This window comes from Podarcis liolepis (genome assembly GCF_965112155.1).
Source record: "Podarcis liolepis genome assembly, chromosome: 8".
Lineage (NCBI taxonomy): Eukaryota > Metazoa > Chordata > Lepidosauria > Squamata > Lacertidae > Podarcis > Podarcis liolepis.
In genome coordinates, this window is record NC_139560.1 from 84408534 (window position 1) to 84422212 (window position 13679).

The window sequence follows — 13679 nt, forward strand, 5'->3', positions numbered from 1 at the left end:
GAAGACATCTTAAGGCAGCCCTGTTCAGGGAAGTTTTTAATATGTAACGCTGTACTGTTTTTAAGACTGATTGGGAGCCGCCCAGATTGGCTGGGGAAACTCAGCCAGATGGGCAGGGTATAAATAATAAATTATGATGATGATGATGATGATGATGACGACTGTGTTTGGGGTCACATATTGTTTTTGAAAGTGTGACTTGTGTAGCTTCACTTTTGAATGAATGAATTGAATCTAATTGATACATTATATGCTATAATTAATTAATCCCCTTCCACACACTTCTCAAGGCAATGCAAAAAAAAAATCAAGAAAAACAGCTGAAGAACAGTTAAAAACAGCACAGAAAATATCAGATAAAATTAAAAACCATACAAAGTGGACACCTGTGGCAGAGACACCGTATCCATCCACCTGAGTAAGCTTGTCAGAACAGAAATGTCTTCATATGTTTCCAGAAAGTGTAGCTAGTGGGTGACTGCACTGTCTAAGCAGGAACACTGCTCCTCAGAACAGGGGCCACCACACTAAAAGCCCTGCTCCAAGTTGCTTCTGAGCAGGCTTCTGATATCTTTGCGGCTTGCTGGAGAAGTTCTCCTTACTCCTACTGGGTAAGGCTGTCTCTCAAGTGAGTTGGTCGTTGGTATGTGAGACCCAGCCCAGTAGGAGTGTCACTTTCCCTTTTGAAACTTGTCCTGGTAGCAGATTAGCAGCCAGTGCGAATCCAGAAAATGCAGTGTTGCATGCTGTCGGCCATTGGTTCCTGCAAGCAACCCAGCTGCCATGTTCTGCACTAGCTGCAGCCTCTGGGCTAACCTCAAAGTAACCCCACATAAAGCACCTTGCAGTAATTTCCCCCTTGAGCTTGACAATGCATGGATGACTGTAGGCACACAGTAATAGTGTGTGTGTGTGTGTGTGTGTGTGTGTGTGTGTGTGTGTGTGTAAGAAAGCACCAGCTTTGCTAGTCATCAGACTTTAGTAAGCCTCCTGGTGCTCCCATAAGCAGGGCCAACCCAATATATTTTGGCACCTGAGGTAAACCACAAAATGGTGGCCCCACTCCCCATGAAGGAAGAACGGGTGAATGAAGATGTATATCTGGAACGGGGGTGGGGAGAGAGACCAGCAGTGCCTCCTTTTCACTAAGAGGTTGCTGTAGAGGCAGCAGGGGGGCGAGCTGCTGGGGAGACAGCAGGTGTGGCCTCCGAGGAGTGTGCCACAGCAGACACTGTCACCATGCTGGCAGCTGCAGGTGATGCTTCCCTTGGTGGCCGAATCTGCTGCCGCTGTGGAGCCTGCCACCTGTGGCCACGGCCTCACCTTGCCTCATGGGAGGGCCGGCCCTGCCCGCAAGCCAGCTCAAAATTGCCAGTTTCAAACTGAAATATACTCAGGGTCGAGAGTGGATTTCATGCTCTTTATTCAGCTCATAGTGTGGAGGAATGGAAGTTTCCCCAGAATGTCTGCCTTATAGACATTATTTACACAATGGGCCCCACGTGATTGGCTAATTCCGGGATTCTCCTGTAGGCCAATCAGGTTGCAGATTCCCTTCCATCTGGAGCCGGATTGGGTGGCTCCTGTGGACCAATCAGACTGCTGCCTTTTGGATCCTATTCAACTCAGTAAATAACACACACCGTCTCCTTTTCAGGCTCTTGGCTCGCACCCCGCCTTCCAGCTAGGCAAGCCAATTTCTTCCTGCTTTATAGGAGATGCCAGAGCTGTGTTGTGGGAGCAGCAGCCACACCTTCCTTCTTGCAGTCAGTAACATCGGTGGGTGAGACCTTGGGGCCGTTGCTCACTTAGGGTGCAGGGGGAGAGGGAGGGGCAGAGCAGAGCAAAACGAGGAGTAGGGAGGCAAAGAAAGGCCAGGTGTGGGTGGAGCCAGGCCTGAGCTCCCCAAGCAGCGCAATGAGGTGGCAGAATGCTAAAGCGGAAGAGTGGGCTGTACCACTAAAAGCTGCAGGTGGGGAGAGGGAAATGTCCTTTCCAAAGCTTTCTCAGAAAAGAAATAATAATCCTGCAAACAGGAAACTAGCACACCACTAGGAAGGATTCTCATTTTCCTGTGCACTGCAGGGGAGCAACCAAATATGTGGTATCCCACCTGCCGCCTGCATAGTCCAGTCCCTTATATTAGTTCAGGGCTCCCCACCATCTCATTTTGCTGCATTTGCCTGCTTTTGACAAAGGACCAAACTAGATGTGGCGCTGGAGACCCATGATTAGGATCTCCCACCGGTGAGGGTGTTTTGTTTTGTTTTTAACTAATTAGCAGCACCATATGGCTGCTTTGAAGATATTGCTGTGGGAGAGAGTGCTTAATTCTTTCCTCCTGTGCCCTTCCCATGATCTGTATCCTGCCTACGCCCCCCGCCCCCCAAAAAACCCTGCTAGGAGCTGGGTGGGGCCAAAAGTGGCTTCAGGGGAGAGGGATCTATGTGGGGGGGGGGGAGAGAAAGGGAAAGTGATGGTGGGAGCTAAGCTTCTTCTCCCAGGGCTGCACTTCAAAGCAGCTATGTGGGGTTCCTATTTAACCCCCGCAGGGCTAAGCAGACAGACACCCCCAGGCACGGGAGAGCCTGACTGCATGGATGTCTCACGCATCATGCATGACCTTTGTGGCTCCTAGGGTGTTCTGCTCCAGAATCTCTCTGGGCACACCTCCTTCCAATGCCATCCTGTGGAACAGGAGCGAGGCCAGAGGTGAGGCAAGGACAAGAGGGACATAGAGGGGGTCCAGAGAGAGGGAAATGGGGGTGGGGGACACAGAAAGAAAAGGAAAACCAGAGGGAAAGGGGGAAACTGAGCTCTATCAGCAGGAGGCATTGGCTAGGGGTAAGGCTGGAGAAAGGAGAAGATCTGAGGAGTTAAATGGCAATTTAGTCAGAGGGCTTGAAAAGCAGAAATGCCATTTGTTTGTTCCTAGGCCATGCAGCACCCATTTAGCTGACTGCGTGCCGCTCTCCAAGGCCAGATGGGTGATTAACGGGGGACCATTAGATGGGACTTCTGTCATCTCTGTCAGGCTTCAGTGGGCACAGGTCAGAACAATATTACTGACTTAACATTTCAAAAGCACTTTGTGGCGATTCATATTCTGTATTTCATATGCACGGCTTCCGAGACGTTGACAACAGGGGTAGATGAACTGTAGCCCCCTCAAATGTTGTTGGAGCCCAGTCTGGGCGGTGGTTTCCGATTCCAGTTTGCCTGGTTTAGATGCCACAGCAATCTGTGGTTACTGCAGACAAAGTGAGAGAGGAAAACGAAACAGGCATGTAGGTGAGAGGGAGGGGGAACATGCAAACCAAAGGCCTGAGCACAAATGGCGAGCAAGCCACCATTTGCCATGATGTGTGAACCAAACGATGGTCTGTTCTGACCGAGAGAGACGTCAGTCCAGCTCAGCCTGCCTTCCTGGCTACGTGTTGTGGAGAGGAGAGGGTTGGGTGGGTCTATCTAGGGCACCTGCTTGCCACAAGCCTGGAGCCTGTATGCCTTCCCAGGCAGCAAAGCTCAAGATAGTGTATTCTCTCTGAGCAGTAGGATATTTGCAAGTGCTTCCTTGCAAAATCACAGCTAGCTCCCAGCAAGAGATGCTGCGTGATGCACAGAGATGGCTCTGGACCAGGAAGCAGCAAGCTGCAGATCACACAGAGGGGGGTGGGGGAGGGAGTGCTGTGGAGCAGTGGGGGGGGCATGGAGGGAGGTTTCTCAGTTCGGACAAGCACAGCTGCACTGTAGAAAGGAGTGCATCCCCTGCCCTATTTGTCTTGTACTTGCGTGCATAGTAACATGGTAGGAAATGCAATGGGGAAAGGATGGGGCCAGTGTCTGCATATGATCAGGTCAGGCTGTCTGTGGGGTTGTGAAGCAAGTCACTCGTCTGCCCTTTAACTACAGTGGTACCTCGGGTTAAGAACTTAATTCGTTCTGGAGGTCTGTTCTTAACCTGAAACTGCTCTTAACCTGCAGTACCACTTTAGCTAATGGGGCCTCCTGCTGCCGCTGTGCCGCCGGAGCACAATTTCTGTTCTCATCCTGAAGCAAAGTTCTTAACCTGAGGTAATATTTCTGGGTTAGCAGAGTCTGTAACCTGAAGCGTCTGTAACCTGAAGCGTATGTAACCCGAGGTACCACTGTACTTTGTTCTTCCAGCTTCGGTCTTTTTGTCCACAAGCTCGACTCCATGACCTCCCTCATCCCTATTTTGGGATCTCAGCCCACTGCCAGGAACCCTCAGTGTCTGGGAGCTAGAAACATCCTATGAATCCATGTTTTCCAGCGCAATCCTTCATTTTAAAAATCTTTATACTTAACTGTCACTATTGATTTACACACTCTGACAGAAATTCAGTAGTAGTCCAGCTCTGTTACACTTGCAGTCAGACCTTTTTCTGGCCCAATTATGCCAGGGTGCAAGGCTGCAAGCACCCCTAGATAATTTGAAAAAAATCATTTCAGCTCTGCATGGTGTTACTGTGTGTCCTTGTTTCCACGTGTACGTGCATTCACATGTACCAGTGTACCCAACTGACATTTGCAATTTGCAGACTTAAGTTCAGAAATGCAGCGAACCAGACTCTGTCCCTATGTTCTTATGAGCAGATGAGAGAAAACAAAAGCCAAACAAAACCCAGAAGTAAACTCCAAGCTCCTAAAAATTATTCTTAATGTGGAAAAATATGGGGAGGGGAACCCACTCCAAATAATTTTCCTTAATGCATTCTGACTGAAAACAGTCTTCAATAAGAAGCACTGATAAAGGCCTCTCTGGATACATTTTCTGATTTCTCCTTTTCCCTCCTTGACTAAAGCTCTGCTCTCTGATACGAACATTTGCTCCCCAAGGAGACACGAATCCTTGTTCCTCAGAAGCCCACATTTTCCTATAAGTACTTTCTGCTAAGTCAGTCACAGAACTTGTTAGATGGCCTGCTTTGCCTGTGAGCTCTGTGGCTGGAGTGATTTTGTGAAGCCTGTGTATGAGGGGTCTCAGGGGGATTCAAATGGGGAGCCCTGGGACTCTTCAGTTCCCCTGCTCTGACTGCCGCCATCACAAAGGCTGCCACACCTGAGTCCCTGAGGCATTCTTCTTGTGTACCTTAGGGATGGAAGGATCTGTCATTTGGGGTATGCGCACTTTCTCATTTTTCCTGTCTTACTTTCAGTTCTCCATGTTGTTGTTGTTGTTGTTGTTGTTATTACTACTATTACTATTATTAAGTGAATTTATATACCACCCTATACCCGGGGGTCTCAGGGCGGTTCACAGAATGCAGTTTTGCCTGATACAATGTTGAAATTAGCCATTCACTCACACACTTCAATTTTCATTCTATAGTTTCTCTGACAGCAGCAGATTCTGGTTTAAAAAAACAAAAACCTTATGAAAATTCATCAGCATTTCAGTGCAAACGCCTTCTAACAAACACATTTTTGTATGCCGTTTTGACAAATGTGCAAGCAACTTACCCCAATATAATGCACGTTTCTTTGTTATTTTCGCTATTATCTTCACTTTTATGCACACCTCCTAACACACACATTTTTGTAAACATTACTTTGTTGAAAAACTGCATCGCAAAATTCAGATATGTGTGGCTTTTGAAGGATGGCAGTGTTTCAGTTCACATATAGTTTTGCAAAGTGCGAATTTGGCATTAAATGTGTACTGAAACAATTTTCTCCCCCTATTCCTACCTGGAGTTACACCTTGTGTGTGTATAGAGGAAGGGCAATGCCATGGTGCCATTTACCCAGGGCCACGACTGCTTTTTTGCAGGGGAGAGGTTGTAAATTTAACCCCTTTGTGATGGTGTGTGCCAGCTCGGTTGCCATGGACCCCAGGGGACTGGTTGTTGCTGTTGCTCTGTGCCTTGCTGTTTGTTGCCCTCTGCTCCTCCGCTGGGAGTACACGGGATCTGATAAGCCTTTATGGAAGCCACACTAGCATTAGTAGCGGGGTCCCTGGTGGATGGTGGAGCACTGGCTTGCTCTGTGATCTTTCTCGCATTGGGTGACAGCCCTGCTTCAAAGAATCCTTTCGGATGGAATAGCTTCTCAACTGGTACAGAAGGCAGCAGTTTCCAAGAGCCAGCAAACATACTTTGTTCCTAGCTCTGCATAAACTCCTGGGCGAGGCCAGGAACCACTCTGAGCTCACCATTGCGCCATAATGAAATCTCTTGCAAATCAGAGCAGCCGCGGCCAAGACTCACCAGAAGCAAAAATGGGAGCTGGCACTGAGGGCTCTCTCTCGGTCTCACAGTGCCACCTAGCAGCACTTCCTTAGCCCAGTCAGAGGTTTTGCAGATTCTGTTTCATAAGAGCAGAGCTGGCTGGGTGAAAATGTGTATCTGCATCTCTCAACATGAGGATATAAGGCTGTGTGCACATATATTTGTGTGTGAATATACCATATTTTTCGCTCTATAACACGCACCAGACCATAACACGCACGTAGTTTTTAGAGGAGGGAAACAAGAAAAAAAATATTCTAAACGAAATAGTGGATATATGATTTTTGTGGTTCATGCTGTGGCCACAGACATGTGATCTGACAGTGAGTTTGGAGTAGCCCAATGCAGAAATCCTGAGGATCCATGCTTTGTAACCACGGAGGAGGGAAGGAAGGGGAACCATGGATCCTCTGCTCACGACTGCAGCAGATCCCTCCCGCCACCCGCAGGCATTCGCTCCATAACACGCACAGACATTTCCCCTTACTTTCTAGGAGGAAAAAAGTGAGTGTTATGGTGCAAAAAATACGGTACTTTGGAAATGTCTGCTTCCAAAGGTAATGGATTGCATCTCATAGAATCATAAAATTGTATGTTGGAAGGGACCACGAGTGTCATCTAATCTAACCCCCGGCAATGCAGGAATCTTTTTGCCTAATGTGGGGCTCAAACCCACAACCTTGAGAGTAACAGTCTCATGCTCTACTCACTGAGCTTTCCCAGGTTTGTGTATTTGCTGTACAGGCTCTTGGTGGCACCTACAAGTATATGAAAAGGGGTATGTGCAAGTGTGTTGTGTCAATAGCCACCGCCACTGAAGCATTCATTAGTGCAGAGACCTCCCGCCCCCTTTTCAGAAAAAAACCCCACAGTGCTTCCTTAGAAATCTGCCTTCTTTAAGTTAACAAACAGAAAGATGTAGTGACAGACTTGCCTTCTTTTATGTATCTATATTTCTACCTACAGGGAATATTTCTATTCTACAGGGGTAGGCAACCTAAGGCCCATGGGCCAGATGCGGCCCAATCGCCTTCTGAATCCGGCCCGCAGACTGTCTGGGAATCAACGTGTTTGTACATGAGTAGAATGTGTCCTTTTATTTAAAATGCAGCTCTGGGTTATGTGTGGGGCATAGGAATTCATTCATCCCCCCCAAAATATATATATATATATAGTCCAGCCTACCACATGGTCTGAGGGACGGTGGACCGCCCCCTGCTGAAAAAGGTTGCTGACCCCTGCCCTACAACATAGTAAGGAAATATGTTGTTGTAAATAAGACACCTTGATGCTCGAAATTATAAAATTATTTATTAAAACTCATGGGGTGGACCAGAGTGAAGCCTGCCGGCTCAGTGTGATCTGCCCCAGGGGCGGGGCTGGCACCGCAGCCTGCCTGCGTTTGGCCAAATAGGCAGGCAAACTGTGATCCATTTTCCTGGCCTGGGTGAAGCCAAAAAGGGTTCACCCAATCCCAGGGAAAACCCTCGCCTCCAGCACGACCGCCAGATCCAGAGGAAGCGTTTTTGCAGTAAGCATCATTGCGCAACAGATGAAACATGTACAAACTGTGTTTCAATTTTTTCTTCTTGTTTTTCTTTATGCTTCTGCCTCCCCCTTGGTTTTATTCAATGCCCCTCACAGCTGCACCCAAGGCTACTACCACCCCCCCATCATTCCAGTGCCCCCCAGGGAGTGGTATTGCCTACGTTGGGAAACACTGAATTAGTTCCTCTGAGCTGCTGCAGTTGTGCTGGTATGTTTTGCCCTCTGTGGCTTATAGTTTCAGAGTGGGGAGGTGTTAAATTGAGGGATAGTCATGGAAGCAAAGAGTTAACCCTCGCTCCTAATCCAAAGGCCTGTCAGGGGAAAAGGCAGGTTATTAAAAAAAGAAAAAAAGAAAGAATACTATAGTAATAAGTAACAAGATGCCGCTTGCTGCATTTTGAAGAGGAAAATTAAATTGGGAGTTTCTAAAAATGAATTCCAACATAACCACCCGAGTAGTGCTAGACTACTGGTTTTGAAATTTCTGTACAATATTAGTCTTCAAGTAGATATTGCAGATGTTAATATTTCACAGTTTGAAGTGACTAGATGCATAAAAACTGACTCATTTTGGAAATAGAACATGGTCGAGGCCCATAAGTTTAATTTAAACTTTACTTGCAGAACTTTCTTCAAAACAAAACAAAAACACCCAAGAAACATCTCTAGACACTTTCATAAGACAAGGCGTAGGCTCAACATCTTAGAAAATATGGAATACTCCAAACAGACCTAGAAGCAGAGGAATGTCTCTTCCCACAACCTGCATTCCAGCCTGAAGCTGTGGTTTCCTGGAGAGCTTCATTTACATACATTCTCTCACAGAGTCTGAGAACTCCAAAGTGCTGATTTGCAATCCAATACCTTAATCACCTGATCTAAGGTTAAACACCTGATCTAAGGTTAAACACTCAGCAAACAGCAACAGTTAATTATCAACTCAGTTAAAGCTCAGAGTTGCTTAGAATTCTGCAGTGGAATTTCCCCAACATTAGCAATAAACATTTAGGTATTTTTTATTTCAGTGTCAATTAACCAATTATACTTAATCGTAAGGAGTCCTGCTCCAAACCCACAACAGATTGTGATTTGATTATTCCACAACACACACACACACACACACCCCAGGCATGGGGGAAAAGGATGGGAGAGAAAAGGTAAGAGTAGGGGAGAGTAGGAAAAAATCGGCAAAGGAGAAGCAGGGAAAATGTCAAGAGAGTATGACATGTAGGCCCAATTCAGATGTGGAAAATCCTCTCTTCGGATGTCAAGGAAACAAACAACTATCTGACTTTTAGAAGACACCTGAAAGCAGCCCTGTGTAGGGAAGTTTTTAATGTTTGATGTTTTATCGTGTTTTTATTATTCTGCTGGGAGCCGCCCAGAGTGGCTGGGGAAACCCAGCCAGCTGGGCAGGGTATAAACAACAACAACAATGATGTAGCCATAAACCATGGGGCTGGTTTGATATCCTGATTTCTTCACAAGCTATGGTGTGCTGCAAACTGTAAGTAGAAAGTTGAGGTCTCCTCCCCTCATCTTCAGAGGTGGGAAGAAAAAGAGTGAGGGTATCACAACAAAAGCCAAAGATTATTGTTGTGTTTGAAGTAAGCCATAGAATCACAAGTGAAAACCTAGGATGGCTTTCCTGCAGCTCTCTGGATGTGGCTGGACTCCAGCTCCCATCATTCCAGAGCACTGGCCATAGCGGCTGGGGCTTATGGGAGCTGGAATGCAATGACATCTGGAAGACCACTCCTAATACACCGCCGACTTCATGAGGCCATGGGCATAGAAAGAGCCCAGTGTTGTTCCTACTGAAGCAGAAAGGTTTCCCCATTCCCTTTTCTCAGCTGAGCAAGCACACATTTACCGACTCTACATTTACACCAAGATGTTTTCATACGAACACATTTCTCTTAATGGCATGTTAATATTATGGGAGAAATAATTTTGCATAAATATGTAGAGTGTCTCGCAAGGCAGTTATCCAAGGTAATTATTAGTTGTCGCCATGCTAATTGCTCAAAGAAAATGTTTAATTGTATGTTAAATGGATCCAGTATGGTTTTCATTTCATGTAATGTCTGCACCTTTTCAATATGCTACTCCCCCAATTTCAAGTAGATGGATGAGTAGGAGCTCTCCACAACTCGCCCAGACCGGGGAAGAAAATGGATGCTTGAGACAAATTTTCTTAACGTATGCAGAATAGGGCTGTACAGAAGGTTGTCGCAGTGAGGAAATTTATTGTAGACACAACGCTGGCCTTAATGGAAATCTGACCCCGCTTTTCAGAGCCTCTGGGCTTCCTTTGATGGTAGGGCGATGGCTAGGCCTCGGAAAGCCAACATTCAAATGACCACTTAGCCATACAGCTCCCTGGGTGTCTTTGGCCAAGAAGTCAACATTTTTCCACCTAATGTACCTCACAGAGTTGTTGCAAGGATAAAATGGCAGGGCGGTGGGGACATATTTGCTGCTTCTTAGAGGAAGAGTAAAATACGAATATCTTAAAATAATGTGTATGCAACTACCTCAGTCCCCTCCATGTACCAGTCCCTAATATAGCAGGCTGTATGGATGGGTTAGTCATTAGATGGCACTAAACCTGGTTATATCTGCATACCCTCAAACATTTCTCACATGAAAATAGGGTTGTCCTATTCAATACTACTACTAATAATAATAATAATAAATTTATTATTTATACCCCACCCATCTGACTGGGTTTCCCCAGCCACTCTGGGTGGCTTCCAACCTATATAAAAACATTACAAAACATTTAACATAAAAAAAATTCTAAAGGTTGTGTAGTTACTTATCTCCTTGGCATAACTCCATACCCTCTGACATTTCTCCAATAAAAACATGGACATCCTAAGGCAGCCTTTCTCAACCTGTGGGTCCCCAGGTGTTGTTGAACTACAACTCCCATCACCCCTAGGTAGCAAGGCCAGAGCTCAGGGATGATGGGAGTTGTAGTCCAACAACATCTGGGGACCCAAAGGTTGAGAACCACTGTCCTAAGGTAAAGTGGTACATTCCAGGTTCAAATCAGAAACCAGGATGGCTTCTGTAAATCCGGAACTGTTCCTTGAAAATAGGGACACTTGGAGTCTGTATCTGAGTGGAGGCAGGAGTTTCTGGTCATTGCTCTGCTCCTGTTTAACAAAGACAACAAAGTTCTTGCCTAGCTTCCTGACTAGCTTCTCCTCTATGTCTTCCATGACACAGACCAGAGAGGAAGGGCAAATTGCAGTAAAGAGTAGGATTTCCCTGGGAATAGAGCAGGGCGCCACAATTTAAGAAGTGTGTTAACAAGGTGGAACGTGTACAGAGGAGGGCAACCAAGATGATCCAGGGTCTGGAAACCAAGCCTTATGAGGAATGGTTGAGGGAGTTGAGTTTCTTTAGCCAGAAGGGAAGAGATATGATAGCCATCTTCAAATATATAAAGGGCTGTCACATGGAGGATGGAGCAAGCTTGTACTCTCCCATTATGGAGGGTAGGACTCAGACCAGTGGATTCCCGTTGCAAGAAAGGAGACTTTGACTAAACACCAGGAATAATTTTCTGATGGTAAGTGCTGTTTGACAGTGGAATGGTCTCCCTTGGGAGGTGGTGGACTCTCCTTCCTTGGAGGTTTTTAAGCAGAGGTTGGATGGCCACCTGTCATGGCTGCTTTAGCTGAGATTCCTGCATTGCGGGGGTTGAGCTAGACGACCCCTGGGGTCCCTTCCAATTCTACAATTCTTGCGATTCCATGATTGCCTGGCAGTGACTCATCAACAGGCGTGAAATAATGCATTATTTATAAAATGTAAGAATAGCATTTATTTTTAGATGTCTTGCCACTTAGAAATTTCACAGTTGCACGAAATAAAGCAGTCTGACAATGCATGTAATAAAAACAACAGCTAATTGATATTTAAAGTTTTGGGGGCTGTTGAGTCATTTTTGAAAAAGGCAACTGAGAACTGTAATTAATAAGTAAAAGGAAGTAACTGATTAGTTATTAAACGATAAGTAATATGCCATAATCCTTAAATGAACAGCTTTTCCAATCCAGTTTTTGCAGTGTGGTGAGTAAGTCCACCGCAATGACCTGTCTGAAGTTCAGTTCCCTCCTTTGAATGGCCTTTTGCCGCTAGTCGGTGCTTAGCTGATGAAACTCACAAATGGGTCCCTGGTTTCAGTCTGCCACCCTCTGTGGCGAAAGAAGGCAGCGGCATCTATGGGGGAAGCAAAGCTCTGCTTGCTTGGGGTGAAAGCCTTGACCAGGGGAGAAACCGTTGAATATGAGGAGCCTGAAAGCTTGGAGGATGGGCTCAGGGCTGCTGAGAGGATGTGACAGCAGACAGGAGCTGAGGGAAAGAAGGAAGAAAGGAGGCAGGAAATGAGAAACCCTTGGGAGCAGTGACTTTCACACATTGGCTTGAACCAAACAGCCAGATCTCTGAAATCCTTGTCTCAGCTGATGGAACTGCACAATTCAAATAAGCTGTAAGTAATTTGTGATGGGGGTGATGGTGGGAAGTTCAAGCCATTGCTGTCGTAGGAGATTGTGTTTTTCTTGTCCGTACAGAGCCAAGAAACGGTATTTCTGAGAATGATACAGATAGGATGTGTGCCGTTCTGGACATTAAGATCTATTTTCCTCTTGTTCCAAGTGCCACTATGATGTTTCTTACCCAAAGCCATGCTGGAAACGTGCCCTTGGGGTTGGGCCTAAATGAGCACCCTCACATCCTCTTTCATCATGGTGGCAGACCACACAAGTAACCCTCTACTTAGCGGGCTTAGATGTCTGCTACGGTAACCACCACCCCTGGAAGATATTTGGCTGCACTGCGTTGGGATTGTAATGGCTCTTGGTTCAAATAAACAAATACAGGGGTGCATGTGGGCATCTTTAGGGATGGCCTGAGAAAGGAAATAAGCGATGAAATTATCTCCCTGAAGCTGAGATAACATGATGGAGGGAAGACAAGCTGTTCATTGGCCATCCACACAAACTGAGCAGGACATAAATTGAATGAGGTACATGCCAGGCTGGAGTGCACTCCAATATCCTGTTTTCTTTTATTTTGCTTTGGACTTTGATTCAGAAACCATGAGCTCAGCTTGTGCGGGAAATGAAGCATGAAACAAAGACGATGAGACTCATTTACAAAGACTAGATATTTACAGTGGCTTTCCCCCATCTAGACACTGTCAGTGGGCTTGTGAGGTACAGTGTGCTTCAGGCAAAGCTATTAGATTGATTCACAATATTGAATCAGTCGCGGCTACACAGCCTGTTTTCAGACTGCTGCTTTGAGAAGCATCCAGTGGGAAGGAGAGCCATGTGCTGTGGAAGCAAATGAAGGTTTATTGCAACCAGTTAGCTTTAATTTTCAGTTCAAGGATTCATAATTGGTCTGAGAAGCAAAGCACACATAGCAAACTTGAAGGGAGATGACCAACATGCTTAAGTCATGGGTTACAAGGTGGAGATGATGACGGATGCCAGCTAGCCAGGAAGGGACGTTCTTTCTGCGAGGTTTGAAATTTACAGCCCACAGTCTTTTTAGTTTTCAGAAAAGGGACTCCATTTTGTTCTCCTTCGTGGCACTTGGACGACACCAAGTGGCCGAATATAAATTGCAAAAATTGCCATCTTTGAAGAAAAAGAGCTTTCCAAATATTTAATATTTCTCCAAGAGAAAAGTACTAATTTTATATCGGTGGGAAAACTATACAGGCTTATTTAGATTTCAGGTTCTGGTATATGTGACACTGAAAGAGGCATCAGCAAACCATTGCCATAGCCAAGCAACATAACATTTATTTGATGCCACTAGAGAGCTAACTAGGAATTCTGCAAAACGTAAAAG